The sequence below is a fragment of the Bombina bombina genome, chromosome 9 (assembly GCF_027579735.1).
Source record: "Bombina bombina isolate aBomBom1 chromosome 9, aBomBom1.pri, whole genome shotgun sequence".
Classification (NCBI taxonomy): Eukaryota; Metazoa; Chordata; class Amphibia; order Anura; family Bombinatoridae; genus Bombina; species Bombina bombina.
The window spans coordinates 264,103,143-264,123,182 of NC_069507.1; the positions used below are offsets into that span (position 1 = coordinate 264,103,143).

Sequence of the window (20,040 nt, forward strand, 5' to 3'; positions counted from 1 at the left end):
TTCTGTTGTAGAGGACGTAAAAGGAAACTGACAAAAGTTGTGGAATCTGAACCTGCTACCATGAGATCTACTACCTCCATGCTTTGAAGTATTGTAGAAAGAGAAGTAATTTGAGAGAAGAGCACAAGCCTTCTGCAACATGAGAAACATTCTGCAACCTGAGTCTGTGTTGATCAGTGATAGACAGTCTTATTGATACTGAATCTATGATGAAAACTAGGAAGGAAACCCTTGTTTGAGGCATTAGTTAGTTCTTTGGGAGGTTGGTTTTCCAACCATGAGTACAAAGGAACTAAAGAACTTTGTTAGTATGTTCCTGGGCCATGTTGAGGAGCTACTGCAATCCCCTGAGCTCTCTTCTTGTGAACTGCTGGTGCAATGCCGTCCCCTGCAGATTTACAGCCACTAGCAGGGGGTGTCAATCAACCCGATCATATTCGATTGGGTTGATTTCTGTTCGCAGCCTCAGAGCAGGCGGACAAATTATGGAGCAGCTCGCACGGAAACAGGGGCATCAAGCTCCATACGGAGCTTGATAAATAGGCCCCCATGACTTGAGCCATAAAGCTCTTTTAGCCAGTACAGTCATAGTAGCACTTTTAGTATTAATAAGAGTAATTTCAACAAATCCATCACAAATTAAACTGTTCACAGTCTTGATCAACCTAAAGCAATCCTGAATTTCTTCAGGGGAAGCTTCTTGGGAAATATGGTCTGAAATGTTGTCACACCATATTGCAATAACTGCAGAAAGGCAACTGGATGAAGCATATAGCCTGCCACATGGAAGTATAGTTTCACGTTTTTTGTCCAATGGATCCTTAAAAGAGGATCTGTTCTATAAAGCAATGCTAGTGTGTCTAGCCAGAGTGGAGATAGCATTATCCACCATTGCAATAGTCTCCCATACCTCTGATTTTTCAGAGGAAAGAAAAAGGAAATATGTCCTTGAATTTGGCATAGGGAATAAAAGGAACACCTGGTTTGTAATTAGGTCAGAAACAGAATAAGGAACAGAGAGACAGTAGATGTCTTTTTTTGGTTGCCATAAAGAGTTATCAGTCTTTTTAACAGATTGTTTATCTGTAGATGGAGGATCCCCAACTTCCAAGGCTTCCCGCAATGATGCTTGTCTGCACTTCAGCATGACATTACATTACTATTCTACTACTATCTAAGATTCTGATTACATTGTACTCTTGGATTGTTCAGGGAACCTAGACCGGCCACTGTTTAGAGCTGTTCCTGTTGAGCCTAGGGCCTGTGTTATGCTCTCTTCTGCCCTTTGCATGCATTTGTGATTTAATGGTGAAGGTATGACAGACAATATTTCTGAGATTGCAGAGTGGATATATTGCTTCAGATTAAGGGACAGGTCAATAGAGCTGTTCTGGGGATTACACTGATAGGTAGCAAATTGCTGTGTACCCTACTGCAAATGCAATGCTGCATGACCCTGTTTAGCATTAGTCATAGGGCCTGATGATCTAAAACTCAACACCATGAAGAATAATCACACAAAATATTTTTGTTAGACCTTATATTGTAATATAGGAGTCTCTCCTTCACATGCAGGAGCCTGCATAGGGCAAAATTACAAGTAGCATATTAACAGTTTTCCGTGCGCAATGTGATCTTTTTGCAATCAATTTCCATTGCGCAGGTATTACAAGTCTTGAAAAATCATGATTGCGTACGCATTCGCCTTTTACGCATTAATCCTTGCACAACAAAAAAGTTTCATGAAACACTTCAAAATACATTACAAAGTACACTTACACTTCTATTAACTAGCGGCTAGATTTAGAGTTTTGCGGCCAAAGGGGTGCGTTAGCTACGCGTGTTTTTTTCCCCCCGCACCTTTTAAACAATGCTGGTATTTAGAGTTCTCTGAAGGGCTGCGTTAGGCTCCAAAAAGGGAGCATAGAGCATAATTTACCGCCACTTCAACTCTCAATACCAGCGTTGCTTACGGACGTGGCCATCTTAAAAAACGTGCTCGTGCACGATTCCCCCATAGGAAACAATGGGGCCGTTTGAGCTTGAAAAAAACCTAACACCTGCAAAAAAGCAGCGTTCAGCTCCTAACGCAGCCCCATTGTTTCCTATGGGGAAACACTTCCTAAGTCTGCACCTAACACCCTAACATGTACCCCGAGTCTAAACACCCCTAACCTTACACTTAAAACCCCTAATCTGCCGCCCCCGCTATCGCTGACCCCTGCATTTTATTATAAACCCCTAATCTGCCGCTCCGTACACCGCCGCAACCTACATTATAGTTATGTACCCCTAATCTGCTGCCCCTAACATCGCCGACCCCTATATTATATTTATTAACCCCTAATCTGCCCCCCCCCCAACGTCGCCGCTACCTACCTACACTTATTAACCCCTAATCTGCCGACCGGACCTCGCCGCTACTCTAATAAATGTATTAACCCCTAAAGCTAAGTCTAACCCTAACCCTAACACCCCCCTAAGTTAAATATAATTTAAATCTAATTAAATAAAATAAATCTTATTAAATAAATTAATCCTATTTAAAGCTAAATACTTACCTGTAAAATAAACCCTAAAATAGCTACAATATAACGAATAATTATATTGTAGCTATTTTAGGATTTATATTTATTTTACAGGCAACTTTGTATTTATTTGAACTATGTACAATAGCTATTAAATAGTTAATAACTATTTAATAGCTACCTAGTTAAAATAATTACAAAATTACCTGTAAAATAAATCCTAACCTGAGTTACAATTAAACCTAACACTACACTATCAATACATTAATTAAATAAACTACCTACAATTATCTACAATTAAATCAATTAAACTAAATTACACAAAAAAAACCCACTAAATTACAAAAAATAAAAAATATTACAAGAATTTTAAACTAATTACACCTACTCTAAGCCCCCTAAAAAAATAACAAAGCCCCCCAAAATAAAAAAATGCCCTACCCTATTCTAAAATAAAAAGTTAACAGCTCTTTTACCTTACCAGCCCTTAAAAGGGCCTTTTGCGGGGCATGCCCCAAAGTAAACAGCTCTTTTGCATTTTAAAAAAACATACAATACCACCCCCCCAACATTACAACCCACCACCCACATACCCCTAATTTAACCCAAACCCCCCTTAAAAAACCTAACACTAAGCCCCTGACGATCTCCCTACCTTATCTTCACCACGCCGGGTATCACCGATCCGTCCAGAAGAGGGTCCGAAGACTTCATCCTATCCGGCAAGAAGAGGTCCAGAAGAGGGTCCGAAGTCTTCATCCTATCCGGCAAGAAGAGGACATCCGGACCGGTAGACATGTTCATCCAGGCGGCGTCTTCTATCTTCATCCATCCGGCACGGAGCGGGACCATCTTGAAGCAGCCGACGCGGATCCATCCTCTTCTTCCGGCGACTTCCGACGAATGAAGGTTCCTTTAAGTGACGTCATCCAAGATGGCGTCCCTCGAATTCCAATTGGCTGATAGGATTCTATCAGCCAATCGGAATTAAGGTAGGAAAAATCTGATTGGCTGATTGAATCAGCCAATCAGATTCAAGTTCAATCCGATTGACTGATCGGAACAGCCAATAGAATGCGAGCTCAATCTGATTGGCTGATTGGATCAGCCAATCGGATTGAACTTGAATCTGATTGGCTGATTCAATCAGCCAATCAGATTTTTCCTACCTTAATTCCGTTTGGCTGATAGAATCCTATCAGCCAATTGGAATTCGAGGGACGCCATCTTGGATGACGTCACTTAAAGGAACCTTCATTCGTCGGGAGTCGCCAGAAGAAGAGGATGGATCCGCGTCGGCTGCTTCAAGATGGTCCCGCTCCGCGCCGGATAGATGAAGATAGAAGACGCCGCCTAGATGAACATGTCTACCGGTCCGGATGTCCTCTTCTTGCCGGATAGGATGAAGATTTCGGACCCTCTTCTGGACCTCTTCTTGCCGGATAGGATGAAGACTTCGGACCCTCTTCTGGACGGATCGGTGATACCCGGCCTGGTGAAGATAAGGTAGGGAGATCTTCAGGGGCTTAGTGTTAGGTTTTTTAAGGGGGGTTTGGGTTAGATTAGGGGTATGTGGGTGGTGGGTTGTAAAGTTGGGGGGCGGTATTGTATGTTTTTTTAAAATGCAAAAGAGCTGTTTACTTTGGAGCATGCCCTGCAAAAGGCCCTTTTAAGGGCTGGTAAGGTAAAAGAGCTGTTAACTTTTTATTTTAGAATAGGGTAGGGCATTCTTTTATTTTTGGGGGCTTTGTTAATTTTTTAGGGGGCTTAGAGTAGGTGTAATTAGTTTAAAATTCTTGTAATATTTTTTATTTTTTGTAATTTAGTGGGGTTTTTTTTGTAATTTAGTTTAGTTGATTTAATTGTAGATAATTGTAGGTAGTTTATTTAATTAATTTATTGATAGTATAGTGTTAGGTTTAATTGTAACTTAGGTTAGGATTTATTTTACCGTAATTTTGTAATTATTTTAACTAGGTAGCTATTAAATAGTTATTAACTATTTAATAGCTATTGTACCTGGTTAAAATAAATACAAAGTTGCCTGTAAAATAAATATAAATCCTAAAATAGCTACAATATAATTATTCGTTATATTGTAGCTATATTAGGGTTTATTTTACAGGTAAGTATTTAGCTTTAAATAGGATTAATATATTTAATAAGATTTATTTTATTTCGTTAGATTTAAATTATATTTAACTTAGGGGCGTGTTAGGGTTAGGGTTAGACTTAGCTTTAGGGGTTAATACATTTATTAGAGTAGCGGCGAGGTCCGGTCGGCAGATTAGGGGTTAATAAGTGTAGGTAGGTAGCGGCGACGTTGGGGGGGGCAGATTAGGGGTTAATAAATATTATGTAGGTGTCAGCGATGTTAGGGGCAGCAGATTAGGGGTACATAGGGATAATGTAGGTTGCGGCGGTGTGCGGTCGGCAGATTAGGGGTTAAAAAATTTAATTATAGTGGCGGTGATGTGGGGGGACCTCAGTTTAGGGGTGCATAGGTAGTTTATGGGTGTTAGTGTACTTTAGAGCACAGTAGTTAAGAGTTTAATGAACCGGCGTTAGCCCAGAAAGCTCTTAACTCCTGACTTTTTTCTGCGGCTGGAGTTTTGTCGTTAGAGTTCTAACGCTCACTTCAGCCAGACTCTAAATACCGGTGATAAGAAGATCCCATTGAAAAGATAGGATACGCAATTGGCGTAAGGGGATCTGCGGTATGGAAAAGTCGCGGCTGGAAAGTGAGCGTTAGACCCTTTCCTGACTGACTCTAAATACCAGCGGGCAGCCAAAACCAGCATTAGGACCCCTTTACGCTGGTTTGGACGGCTAACGCAAAACTCTAAATCTAGGTGTCTGTCTAATAAAAATTATTTTAAAGAATATTGCACACAAAAGCTATAATGGCTCAATAATACAAGATCTCAGGTATTAGGGGGAAAAAAAGCAGACGCAAGGATTTTACATTAACAAACATACACATACATAGAGAAACATGCGGCGAGATTACGAGTTTTGCGTTAGCCTTAAAAAGCAGCATTGAGAGGTCCCAACGCTGCTTTTTATCTAACGCTGGTATTACAAGTTTGGCAGGTAGAGGCTCACCGCTCACTTTTCTTCAGCAACTTTTCCATACTGCAAATCCCCTTACGTCAATTGCGTATCCTATCTTTTTAATGGGTTTTGGCTAACGCTGGTATTACAAGTCTTGGAGAAAGTGAGCGGTAGAGTCTCTACCTCTAAGACTCCTACCGCATTTAAAAGTCAGTAGTTAAGAGTTTTATGGGCTAACGCTGGAACATAAAGCTCTTAACTACAGTGCTACAAAGTACACTAACACCCATAAACTACCTATGAACCCCTAAACCGAGGCCCCCCCACATCGCAAATACTATAATAAAATTATTTAACCCCAAATCTGCCGACCGGACACCGCCGCCACCTACATTATACCTATGAACCCCTAATCTGCTGCCCCTAACATCGCCAACACCTACATTATAGTTATTAACCCCTAATCTGCCCCCCCCAGTGTCGCCGCCACCTACCTTCACTTATTAACCCCTAATCTGCCAACCGGACATCGCCGCCACTATAATAAATGTATTAACCCCTAAACCTAAGTCTAACCCTAACCCTAACACCCCCCTAAGTTAAATATAATTTAAATACATCTAAATAAAATAACTATAATTAAATAAATTAATCCTATTTAAAACTAAATACTTACCTATAAAATAAACCATAAGATAGCTACAATATAATTTAATAATGACATTGTAGCTATTTTAGGATTTATATTTATTTTACAGGCAACTTTGTATTTATTTTAACTAGGTACAATAGCTATTAAATAGTTAATAACTATTTAATAGCTACCTAGTTAAAATAATTACAAAATTACCTGTAAAATAAATCCTAACCTAAGTTACAAATACACCTAACACTACACTATCAATAAATTAATTAAATAAATTAAATACAATTATCTAAAATAAAATACAATTAAATAAACTAAACTATATTACAAAAACAAACAAACACTAAATTACAAAAAATAAAAAAATATTACAAGAATTTTAATCTAATTACACCTAATCTAAGCCCCCTAATAAAATAAAAAAGCCCCCCAAAATAATAAAATTCCCTATCCTAAACTAAATTACAAAGTAATCAGTTCTTTTACCAGCCCTTAAAAGTGCTTTTTGCGGGGCATTGCCCCAAAGTAAACAGCTCTTTTACCTGTAAAAAAAACAAATTCAATACCCCCCAACATTACAACCCACCTCCCCCACACCCCTACTCTAAAACGCACCCGATCCCCCCTTAAAAAAACCCAACACTACCCCATTGAAGATCACCCTACCTTGAGCCGTGTTCACCCAGCCGGGCACCGATGGGCCAGAAGAGGATATCCAGACCGGCAGAAGTCTTTATCCGATCGGGGCAGAAGAGGTCCTCCATCCAGCAGAAGTCTTCATCCAAGCGGCATCTTCTATCTTCAATCAATCGGAGAGGAGCGGGTCCATCTTCTATCCAGCCGACACGGAGCCATCCTCTTCTTCCGATGTCCTAACGAAGAATGACGGTTCCTTTAAATGACGTCATCCAAGATGGCGTCCCTCGAATTTCGATTGGCTGATAGGATTCTATCAGCCAATCGGAATTAAGGTAGTAAAAATCCGATTGGTTGATTTAATCAGCCAATCGGATTGAAGTTCAATCCGATTGGCTGTTTGGATCAGCCGATAGAATGCGAGGTCAATTCTATTGGCTGATCCAATCAGCCAATCGGATTGAACTTCAATCCGATTGGCTGATTAAATAAACCAATCAGATTTTTCCTACCTGAATTCCGATTGGCTGATAGAATCCAATCAGCCAATTGGAATTTGAGGGATGCCATTTTGGATGACGTCATTTAAAGGAACCATCATTCTTCGTTAGGACATTGGAAGAAGAGGATGGCTCCGCGTCGGCTGGATAGAAGATGGACCCGCTCCGCTCCGATTGATTGAAGATAGAAGATGCCGCTTGGATGAAGACTTCTGCTGGATGGAGGACCTCTTCTGCCCCGATCGGATGAAGACTTCTGCCGGTCCGGATGTCCTCTTCTGGCCCATCTGTGCCCGGCTGGGTGAACACTGCTCAAGGTAGGGTGATCTTCAATGGGGTAGTGTTAGGTTTTTTAAGGGGGGATCGGGTGGGTTTTAGAGTAGGGGTGTGTGGGTGGTGGGTTGTAATGTTGGAGGGGTATTGTATTTGTTTTTTTTACAGGTAAAAGAGCTGATTACTTTGGGGCAATGCCCTGCAAAAAGCCCTTTTAAGGGCTGGTAAAAGAGCTGATTACTTTGTAATTTAGTTTAGGATAGGGAATTTTATTATTTTGGGGGGCTTTTTTATTTTATTAGGGGGCTTAGATTAGGTATAATTAGATTAAAATTCTTGTAATATTTTTTTATTTTTTGTAATTTAGTGTTTGCTTGTTTTTGTAATATAGTTTAGTTTATTTAATTGTATTTTATTTTAGATAATTGTATTTAATTTATTTAATTAATGTATTCATAGTGTAGTGTTAGGTGTTTTTGTAACTTAGGTTAGGATTTATTTTACAGGTAATTTTGTAATTATTTTAACTAGGTAGCTATTAAATAGTTATTAACTATTTAATAGCTATTGTACCTAGTTAAAATAAATACAAAGTTGCCTGTAAAATAAATATAAATCCTAAAATAGCTACAATGTAACTATTAGTTATATCGTAGCTATATTAGGGTTTATTTTACAGGTAAGTATTTAGTTTTAAATAGGATTAATTTTTTTAATTACAGTAATTTTATTTAGATGTATTTAAATTATATTTAACTTAGGGGGGTGTTAGGGTTAGGGTTAGACTTAGGTTTAGGGGTTAATAACTTTATTATAGTAGCAGCGACGTTGGGTGCGGGAGATTAGGGGTTAATAATTGTAGGTAGGTGGCGGCGACGTTGGGGGGGCAGATTAGGGGTTAATAAAATTTACTATAGTGTTTGCGAGGTGGAAGTGTGGCGGTTTAGGGGTTAATATATTTATTATAGTGGCGGCGATGTCCGGTCGGCAGATTAGGGGTTAATAAGTGTAGTTAGGTGGCGTGACGTTGGGGGCGGCAGAATAGGGGTTAATAAATATAATGTAGGGTTCGGCAATGTTGGGGGCAATAGATTAGGAGTTCATAGGGATAATGTAGGTGGCGGCGGTGTCCGGATCGGCAGATTAGGGGTTAATAATATAATGTAGGTGTCGGCGATAGCGGGGGCAGCAGATTAGGGGTTAATAAGTGTAAGATTAGGGGTGTTAAGACTCGGGGTTCATGTTAGGGTGTTAGGTGCAGACATAACTTTTATTTCCCCATAGGAAACAATGGGGCTGCATTAGGAGCTGGATGCTGCTTTTTTGCAGGTGTTAGGTTTTTTCCAGCCAGCTCAGCCCCATTGTTTCCTATGGGGAAATCGTACACGAGCACGTTTTAGCCAGCTTACCGCTGACTTAAGCAACGCTGGTATTACAGTGAGAAGTGGAGCTAAATTTGCTCAATGCTCACTTTTCTGAGGCGAACGCAAACTTTGTCAAATGTCCGCGAACCGGGCGAATCGCCATTGACTTCAATGGGTAGGCGAATTTTAAAACCCACAGGGACTCTTTCTGGCCACAATAGTGATGGAAAACTTGTTTCAAGGGTACTAACACCTGGACTGTGGCATGCCGGAGGGGGATCCATGGCAAAACTCCCACGTAAAATTACATAGTTGATGCAGAGTCTGGTTTTAATCTATAAAGGGCATAAATTACCTAACATTCCTAAATTGTTTGGAATAAAGTGCTTTAAAACATCAGGTATAATGTTGTATCGATCAGGTAGTGTAAGGGTTACGCCCGCTTCACAGTGACAGACCAAACTCCCCGTTTAACGCACTGCAAACAACCGCAAACAGTCCATTTGCACAACCACGAGATCGATAGATTTGATAGATAGATACATAGATTACATAGATCAATAGATGCAATATACATTTGTTGGCAAGTGGGCCTGGCACACATGCTGGCAGGCAGGCAACTGCAATTCAATTGCACTAGCAGACATGTTTCACAGTCAAAAACGTTTTTATTTTAAATATTTAAAGTACTGTTACAACAAATATGAGTGGTGCCACTAACTTGGCAAGTGGGCCTGGCACACACGCTGGCAGGCAGGCAACTACAATTAGATTACACTAAAAGACTGATGTTTCACAGTCAAAACATTTTTTATTTAATATATTTACACTACTGTTATAACAAATATGATTGGTGGAACTAGTTGGCAAGTGGGCCTGGCACACACGCTGGCAGGCAGTCAACTGTAATTAGATTACACTAGCTGACTAATATTTCACAGTCAAAAAATTTATTTTTTAAAATATTTACAATACTGTTATAACAAATATGATTGGTGGCACTAGTTGGCAAGTGGGCCTGGAACACACGCTGGCAGGCAGGCAACTGCAATTCAATTGCACTAGCAGACTGATGTTTCACAGTCAAAAACGTTTTTATTTTAAATATTTAAAGTACTGTTACAACAAATATGAGTGGTGCCACTAACTTGGCAAGTGGGCCTGGCACACACACTGGCAGGCAGGCAACTACAATTAGATTACACTAAAAGACTGATGTTTCACAGTCAAAAAAGTTTTTATTTAAAATATTTACACTACTGTTATAACAAATATGATTGGTGGCACTAGTTGGAAAGTGGGCCTGGCACACACGCTGGCAGGCAGGCAACTGCGATTAAATAACACTAGCAGACTGATGTAAAAGTTTTTTTTTAAATTTAAACTAATGTTACACCAGATAGGAGTGGTGGTACTCAGGATGGAAGTAGGCACAGTATATGCTGGGAGCCTGACACACAGGCTGGCATTAGTGGCACGCTGGCCTGGCAACTAAAATTAAATAACAATAGCAGACTGATGTAAAAGTTTTTTTTTTTTTAAATTTACACTGATGTTACACCAGATATAAGTTGTGGAAAACAGAGCTATTAATCACAGTATATGCTGTGGGCCTGACACACAGGCCTGATGGAAAATTAAATTAGATTACACTAGCAAAATGATGTAAAAGTTTTTTGTTTTTTTTTAATTTACACTAATGTTACACCACATATAAGTGGTGGAAAACAGAGCAATTAGGCACAATATATGCTGTGTACCTGACACACAGGCCTGATGGAAAATGAAATTAGATTACACTAGCAAAATGGACACTAAATACACTAGCCTAGCTATCTATTTCCCTATAATATCAACAGCAGCAGCACTAAACCTCCTCTCACTAAGAAAGCAAGATCGTTATGACTCTAAAATGGCTGCTGCCCAGTAGCTGGGAGGGTCTGGGAGGAAGTGTCTGCTGCTGATTGGCTGAAATGTGTCATCAGACTGTGAGACACAGGGTCAAAGTTTCATCAATGATGACTAATAGGGGGCGGATCGAACATCGCATATGTTCGCCCGCCGCGGCGAACGCGAACAAGCTACGATCGCCGGGAACTGTTCTCCGGCGAACAGTTCGCGACATCACTACTTGTAATACCAACGTTGGCTTAAGTGAGCGCTGGAAAAAAAAGACCCGTTAGCCCCGCAGGTCTTTACCGACAAAACTTGTAATCTAGGCGATGGATTTCTATGTATAGAGATATGTTTAACTATGGAGATAAGGAAAAGAGTTTACATTACAATCCTATGCACATTAAACAATATCTCAGAGGGATTTTAAAAAAGATTTTCGCATATAGATCTGGAGATATCTAGACATATATATTTATATATTCATATACATAGCTCACAATAAATAGATATATCAGTCCAAAAATCACCACATATATAGAGAAATGTTTATTTAGAAATAAATAGAACATATTCCGTTGCAAATTTTTTTTCGCAATATGAAATATTCGCTTTTTCATCTACACTTTTTGAGGAGAATATGGGCATTGCATAACATATCACCAAGCGACTATTTGTTGAAACGATCATTGGATTTTGAGCTTGTGATTTCACGTTGTGGGGGGAGTTAAACCTTCTGAACTGCAAACCCTAATGATAGACATTGTTTACAATATACAGTCTGTGTAATATACGGATGTGCTAGTTGTGGTTGTTCTCTGTAAACCCCTGTGATTTTAACACATGTTGTAATAAATTGTTTTAACATTCATCTGAGTTCACTTCTATCTGCTCCTGCTGGAGTCTCCCATTGCTTTTCTATCTAGAGCTTGATGTGAACCCCTGCAGTATGTGTGTATACAGCTTACATGTGAATTAACCCTGTAGTCTCACAGGACTTCACTATTGGCAGCATTCATCTGTTTTATTTGAGGTTAACCTTTGGGGGCCGATTGATCAATGTCTGGCAGAAATAATCACTTTATCGTATCATGTCCGCCAGACATTGCTGAATGCCAACAGCATACGCTGTCAGCATTTAACATTGCACAAGCAGTCCTAGTGAACTGCTTGTGCAATGCCGCCCCCTGCAGATTTGCAGCCAATCGGCCACTAGCAGGGGGTGTCTATCAACCCAATTGTATAGGATCGGGCGGAACAGATGTAGCAGACCAGTTATGGACCAGCGGTCTTAAGAGGGTTTTTGTGTTTTTTTTTAAAATTTATCTTCTCCATTGACTTCTATGGGGAATACATGAATGTGCACGTGATTTCGCAGTTTGCATTATGCGGCTTAACGTGCATGCAAAATAAGTTATTTCTCAAGTTATTTGTAATAGCTGTGCAACCCCAAATGCAAAAAAGTCATAACGCGTGGAGTTTTTCACAACACGACTTTTGATCTTGCCCATCGTGAGATAAACATCTTTTAATATACAATTTGCATTTCTAAAATGTTCTGCCTAGCCATACTGACGAGACTTCCAAGATCATTTTGCCAGAGTGGAAATCTTTAGCTCAAAAGGCCCATAGTGTCAGGGGGACACAACAACAATCCTTACATAGCAAACATTGCTGTGAAGGGGTCAAATTGTCAGTAGATCCCTCTTCCAAGGGGTCAGTATGATGTACAGAGACATGAGCTGCACCAGTTTGGTCCATATTATGCACAATTTAGTAAGTATGGTAAATTCAACTTCTTTTGGATTCATTTTTAGTTTTATTTCCAAAGTGTTGTTTTGTTCTAAGAAATTGATGAATACATTTTGAATTATTGAATCATTTTAATATTTATCAATTATAATTTAAAGTTAGCTGTCAGATTTAGCCTTTTTATAGGCACACGCACGTTTTTTGTTTTCTATCAGGTTTAGGGGCCGAACGGAGCTTGATGCCCGTGTTTCTGGCGAGCCTTTAGGCTCGCCAGAAACTCAAGTTATGAAGCAGCGGTCTAAAGGCTGCTGCTCCATAACCAGTCCGCCTGCTCTGAGGAGGCGAACAGACATTGCCGGAAATCAACTCAATCAAATACGATCGGGTTGATTGACACCCCCTGCTAGCGGCCGATTGGCCGCGAATCTGCAGGGGGTGGCACTGCACCAGCAGTTCACCAGAACTGCTGGTGCAATGATAAATGCCACGAGTGTATGCTGTCGGCATATATCGATGTGCAGCGACATGATCCGCAATATCAGATCATGTCCGCTCACATCATGATAAATAGACCCCATAACGTCATATTTTGGGATTTCTTGAGTAATTGTGTTGCTAATCTCAGTGATTCCAGCACAGGGTTTTGTTCTTTATTTTGTGACGCTTGTCAACTTTTCTGACTTGTTTGCAGGCTCTCGGCTAGATTTGGAGTTTTGTCGGTAACGACCCGAAAAACTAACGCCGGCTTTTTTCTGGCCGCACCATAAAAATAACTCTGGTATTGAGAGTCCACATAAAGGCTGCGTTAGGTTACAAAAAAGGAGCGTAGAGCATTTTTAACGCAGCTTCAACTCTCAATACCAGAGTTGCTTACGCAATAGGAAACAATGGGGCTGTTTGAGCTGAAAAAAAACCTAACACCTGCAAAAAAGCCGCGTTCAGCTCTTAACTCAGCCCCATTGTTTGCTATGGGGAAACACTTCCTACGTCTGCACCTAACACCCTAACATGTACCCCGAGTCTAAACACCCCTAACCTTACACTTATTAACCCCTAATCTGCCGCCCCCGCTATCGCTGACACCTGCATTTTATTTTTAACCCCTAATCTGCCGCTCCGTAAACCGCCGCTACTTACATTATCCCTATGTACCCCTAATCTGCTGCCCCTAACACAGCCGACCCCTATATTATATTTATTAACCCCTAATCTGCCCCCCTCAACGTCGCCTCCATCTGCCTACACTTATTAACCCCTAATCTGCCGAGCGGACCGCACCGCTACTCTAATAAAGTTATTAACCCCTAATCCGCCTCACTAACCCTATAATAAATAGTATTAACCCCTAATCTGCCCTCCCTAACATCGCCGACACCTAACTTCAATTATTAACCCCTAATCTGCCGACTGGAGCTCACCGCTACTCTAATAAATGTATTAACCCCTAAAGCTAAGTCTAACCCTAACACTAACATCCCCCTAAGTTAAATATAATTTACATCTAACGAAATTAATTAACTCTTATTAAATAAATTATTCCTATTTAAAGATAAATACTTACCTGTAAAATAAATCCTAATATAGCTACAATATAAATTATAATTATATTATAGCTATTTTAGGATTTATATTTATTTTACAGGTAACTTTGTATTTATTTTAACCAGGTACAATAGCTATTAAATAGTTAAGAACTATTTAATAGCTAAAATAGTTAAAATAATTACAAAATTACCTGTAAAATAAATACTAACCTAAGTTACAATTAAACCTAACACTACACTATCAATAAATTAATTAAATAAACTACCTACAATTACCTACAATTAACCTAACACTACACTATCAATAAATTAATTAAATACAATTCCTACAAATAAATACAATTAAATAAACTAGCTAAAGTACAAAAAATAAAAAAGAACTAAGTTACAAAAAATAAAAAAATATTTACAAACATAAGAAAAATATTACAACAATTTTAAACTAATTACACCTACTCTAAGCCCCCTAATAAAACAACAAAGCCCCCCAAAATAAAAAATGCCCTACCCTATTCTAAATTAATAAAGTTCAAAGCTCTTTTACCTTACCAGCCCTGAACAGGGCCCTTTGCGGGGCATGCCCCAAGAAGTTCAGCTCTTTTGCCTGTAAAAAAAAACCATACAATACACATCCAAGATGGCGTCCCTCGAATTCCGATTGGCTGATAGGATTCTATCAGCCAATCGGAATTAAGGTAGGAATATTCTGATTGGCTGATGGAATCAGCCAATCAGAATCAAGTTCAATCCGATTGGCTGATCCAATCAGCCAATCAGATTGAGCTCGCATTCTATTGGCTGATCGGAACAGCCAATAGAATGCAAGCTCAATCTGATTGGCTGATTGGATCAGCCAATCGGATTGAACTTGATTCTGATTGGCTGATTCCATCAGCCAATCAGAATATTCCTACCTTAATTCCGATTGGCTGATAGAATCCTATCAGCCAATCGGAATTCGAGGGACGCCATCTTGGATGTGTATTGTATGGTTTTTTTTTACAGAATATTCCTACCTTAATTCCGATTGGCTGATAGAATCCTATCAGCCAATCGGAATTCGAGGGACGCCATCTTGGATGACGTCCCTTAAAGGAACCGTCATTCTTCAGTTGGACGTCGCCGGAAGAAGATGGGTCCGCGGTGGAGGTCTTCAGGATGGAGCCGGTCGTCATCGGATGAAGATAGAAGATGCCGCTTGGATCAAGATGGTTGCCGGTCCGGATCGCCTCTTCTTCCCGGATAGGATGAAGACTTTGGAGCCTCTTCTGGACCTCTTCAGCCACCGGATGATGGATCGCCAACCCCCGCTTGGGTTGGATGAAGATTTTGGAGCCAGGATGGATCGGTGACACCTGGTGAGGTGAAGACAAGGTAGGATGATCTTCAGGGGCTTAGTGTTAGGTTTATTTAAGGGGGGTTTGGGTTAGATTAGGGGTATGTGGGTGGTGGGTTGTAATGTTGGGGGGGGGGGGTATTGTATGTTTTTTTTACAAGCAAAAGAGCTGAACTTCTTGGGGCATGCCCCGCAAAGGGCCCTGTTCAGGGCTGGTAAGGTAAAAGAGCTTTTAACTTTAGTAATTTAGAATAGGGTAGGGCATTTTTTATTTTGGGGGGCTTTGTTGTTTTATTAGGGGGCTTAGAGTAGGTGTAATTAGTTTAAAATTGTTGTAATATTTTTCTTATGTTTGTAGATATTTTTTTATTTTTTGTAACTTAGTTCTTTTTTATTTTTTGTACTTTAGTTAGTTTATTTCATTGTAGTTATTTGTAGATATTGTATTTAATTAATGTATTGATAGTGTAGGTAATTGTAGGTATTTTATTTAATTAATTTAATGATAGTATAGTGTTAGGTTTAATTGTAACTTAGGTTAGGATTTATTTTACAGGTAATTTTGTAATTATTTTAACTAGGTAACTATTAAATAGTTCTTAACTATTTAATAGCTATTGTACCTGGTTAAAATAATTACAAAGTTGCCTGTAAAATAAATATTAATCCTAAAATAGCTACAATGTAATTATAATTTATATTGTAGCTATATTAGGGTTTATTTTACAGGTAAGTATTTAGCTTTAAATAGGAATAATTTATTTAATAAGAGTTAATTTATTTCGTTAGATTTAAATTATATTTAACTTAGGGGGGTGTTAGTGTTAGGGTTAGACTTAGCTTTAGGGGTTAATCCATTTATTAGAATAGCGGTGAGCTCCGGCCGGCAGATTAGGGGTTAATAATTGAAGTTAGGTGTCGGCGATGTTAGGGAGGGCAGATTAGGGGTTAATACTATTTATTATAGGGTTAGTGAGGAGGATTAGGGGTTAATAACTTTATAATAATAGCGGTGCGGTCCGCTCGGCAGATTAGGGGTTAATAAGTGTAGGCAGGTGGGGGCGACGTTGTGGGCAGCAGATTAGGGGTTAATAAATATAATATAGGGGTCGGCGGTGTTAGGGGCAGCAGATTAGGGGTACATAAGGATAATGTAAGTAGCGGCGGTTTACGGAGCGGCAGATTAGGGGTTAAAAATAAAATGCAGGTGTCAGCGATAGCGGGGGCGGCAGATTAGGGGTTAATAAGTGTAAGGTTAGGGGTGTTTAGACTCGGGGTACATGTTAGAGTGTTAAGTGCAGACGTAGGAAGGGTTACCGCATAGCAAACAATGGGGCTGCGTTAGGAGCTGAACGCGGCTTTTTTGCAGGTGTTTGGTTTTTTTTCAGCTCAAACAGCTCCATTGTTTCCTATGGGGGAATCGTGCACGAGCTCGTTTTTGAGGCTGGCCGCTTGCGTAAGCAACTCTGGTATCGAGAGTTGAAGCTGCGTTAAAAATGCTCTACGCTCCTTTTTTGGAGCCTAACGCAGCCATTCTGTGGACTCTCAATACCAGAGTTATTTTTATGGTGCGGCCAGAAAAAAGCCGGCGTTAGTTTTTGGGTCGTTACCGACAAAACTCCAAATCAAGCCGTCCAAATCTAGGTCTCTGTGAGGAGGAAATTGGTCTCAGCATCAATCCTTGCTGGAGGCAAAACATTGACCATAAGAAAGTGTGTGGGATTAAAAGCTCTATCGTGTTGGGAGGACTTGACTTTGATTTCACATGTGACGGCTTCTGAACTCTCACTATCTTATAAAATATTTGTGCATTTTAAGTGTGATGGCTGACCAGGCACTACTGGTAGTAAAATGACTGTCGCAATACATCTGATCTGTTACCAACCCTTACTATTGAAATGACTGTTTTATTATTTGGATGAAGAATTAGTTCAGCTAATTTGTATTTAATGGGATTAAATTTAAATAGATTGGATGGAGGAAGACATTTGAAACTATTTACCATTTTACATCTATTATCAATTTTGCTTAATTCTCTTGTTATCCTTTGTTCAAGAGTAATCATAGGTGAGCTCAGGAGCATGAATGTGTCTTGCAACAATGTTTCTAGCAGTGTTATACATAGTTGAAATGTTAGTTTCAAACACTGCTGCCATAGAAGCACACATGCAGGCTCCTATTCCCCCTATCAGCCTACTGAGATGTATTCTTCAATAAAGGATACCAAGAGAACAAAGAACATTTGATAACAGAAGATAATTGGAATGTTGTTTAAATTTGTATGTTCTATCTGAATCATGGTCATTTCATTTTTACTTTACTGTCCCTTAACTTATTATCTAGCATGATTTTAGCATAAGTGGTTGTGACAGTTTGCTTCTGATGTGTTCATAGAAAAACACAGACAATGGGGTACATTTATCAAGTAGCGGATGCTGCTTATTCCGTAGGAGCTTTTAGGATTTAAGAAGCAGCGATCTTAAGTCCACTGCTCCTTAACTTCTCTGCCACCTCTGAGGTGGCGGACTGCAATCACCCCGATCAGATACGATTGGGATGATTGACATCCCCTGTTAGCAGCCAATTGCCCGCAAATGTGCAGGGGGCGGCATTGCACAAGCATTTCTTGTGAAATGCTTGTGCAACGATAAATACCGACAGCGTATGCTGTTGGCATTTAGCGATGTCGGGCGGACATGATCCGCTACAGCGAATCATGTCCGCCCGACATTTGATAAATTGGCCCTGATGACTCTATTCCACTCCATTATTTTTTGCCACAATTTCATATTTATCTTGTGTTTTTTATTTTTTTAACCCATTTTAATCCACTATAACAAAAACATTGGTATGAGTCTGATTTTTTACAGGGGTTTGTAATCCTTTAAATAGATTAATGCTGTATGATACATTTATTTTATTTGCAGTGCTAACCTATTGGAAAATTAACTTGATAACTCATTAAATACTTTCAGCTGAGAATATTTTTGGATATGTTTGCTATAATCAATTGAAATGGCATAATAAAGATATTTAACCTCTTGAAAACCTGGTATTGCATATCTTGGCTATCACACAGTTGTCAGTCTTGTGCATGCTCGCTCCATATTGTACTAAATGATTTACTTGCATATAAAACTGTTAAAAAAGTCAGTAAATTATATATAATTAATTGTGAAATTTCCACAAATAAAATATAATTATATGCATGTTCATTTATAATTGCATGTAAGTGTTAATCACACAAAATGATGGATAAGCTTTGACTGATTACACAATTTATTTCTGCTTATCATGCCATGGATGTTTGATGCACTGGGGTCTATGTAACAAGGGCTGAATGGTCCCTGTTCCCCTTGTTTCTGTGCGTGAGCCTTTAGGCTCGCTGGAAACATGAGTTAAGAAGCAGCGGTCTTAAGATCGCTGCTCCTAAACTCATACGCCGCCTCTTAGGCGACGTATAGCAATCCGCACGATCATGTACAATCGGGCTGATTGACACCTTCTGCTACTGGCCGATTGGCCGCGAATCTGCAGGGGGCGGTATTGCACTAGCAGTTCACAAGAGCTGTGGGTGCAATGACAAAGTCGGCATTTATCGATGTGAGGCGGACATGGTTCACTTTAGCGGATCATGTCCATCCGCACGTTAATAAATAGACCCCACTGTGTCATTTACCCTCTATGAATAAAAATCACAAAAAATGAAAGGGTTAATTTCACATGATGGGCTTGTTAAGAGACTATAGAAAACTAAAGTCAAGGACATCTTTAGCAATAATCAATCACTTTGCATGACGTTCTCCTTTCCTGCTGTTGCTTATTTTTGATTTACATTAGCTTGGGATTATAGACTAACATAATGGTTTTCATGCCTTAGCCAATTCATTACTTATGTAACATTGAGCAGCTCACTGAGACCCTAATTCTAAAAACTTTGCTAGACATTGTTTTCCTTGCTGACACTTGCAGTGGCTGCCCTCTTGGTATTCTATAAACAGACGGGCTGTCCCTGCGAGTGGTGAGATGGTTCCCATAGAAATAATCAGAGCTCTTTGAAATTATAAGTTTGCAATAGAGGAGTATACAGGGAGGAACCGGCGTATGTTTATACTTTATAATTATGGGGTCAATTTATCATTGTGCGGACGGACATGATCCGCTGTAGCTATACACTGTCTGCATTTATCATTGCACCAGCAGTTCTTGTGAATTGCTGGTGCAATACCATCCCCTGCAGATTCGCGGGTGTCAAACAACCCAATCGTATTCGATCGGGTTGATTTCTGTCCGCCACCTCAGAGCAGGTGGACAGGTTATGGAGCAGCGGTCTTTAGACCGCTGCTTCATAACTTGTGTTTCTGGCGAGCCTGATAAATAGACCCTTATGTCTAATTCTAATCAAATGATGCTGTTTTAAGTGCACTGTACCACAAATTCTCTGTTATTTTTATATGATAGGTTGTATTTTGATTATTTTGATAAAAAACTCGCCAACTTTTAATTTGTGAGAA

At 39.6% G+C, this 20,040-nt stretch overlaps 1 protein-coding gene across 1 annotated transcript in view; it reads right to left on the bottom strand.

Moving 5' to 3' along the window:
• LOC128640568 (scavenger receptor cysteine-rich type 1 protein M130-like) overlaps positions 1–20,040 on the bottom strand; it is a 296,798-nt gene that overhangs the window by 62,838 nt on the left and 213,920 nt on the right. The window lies entirely within an intron of this gene.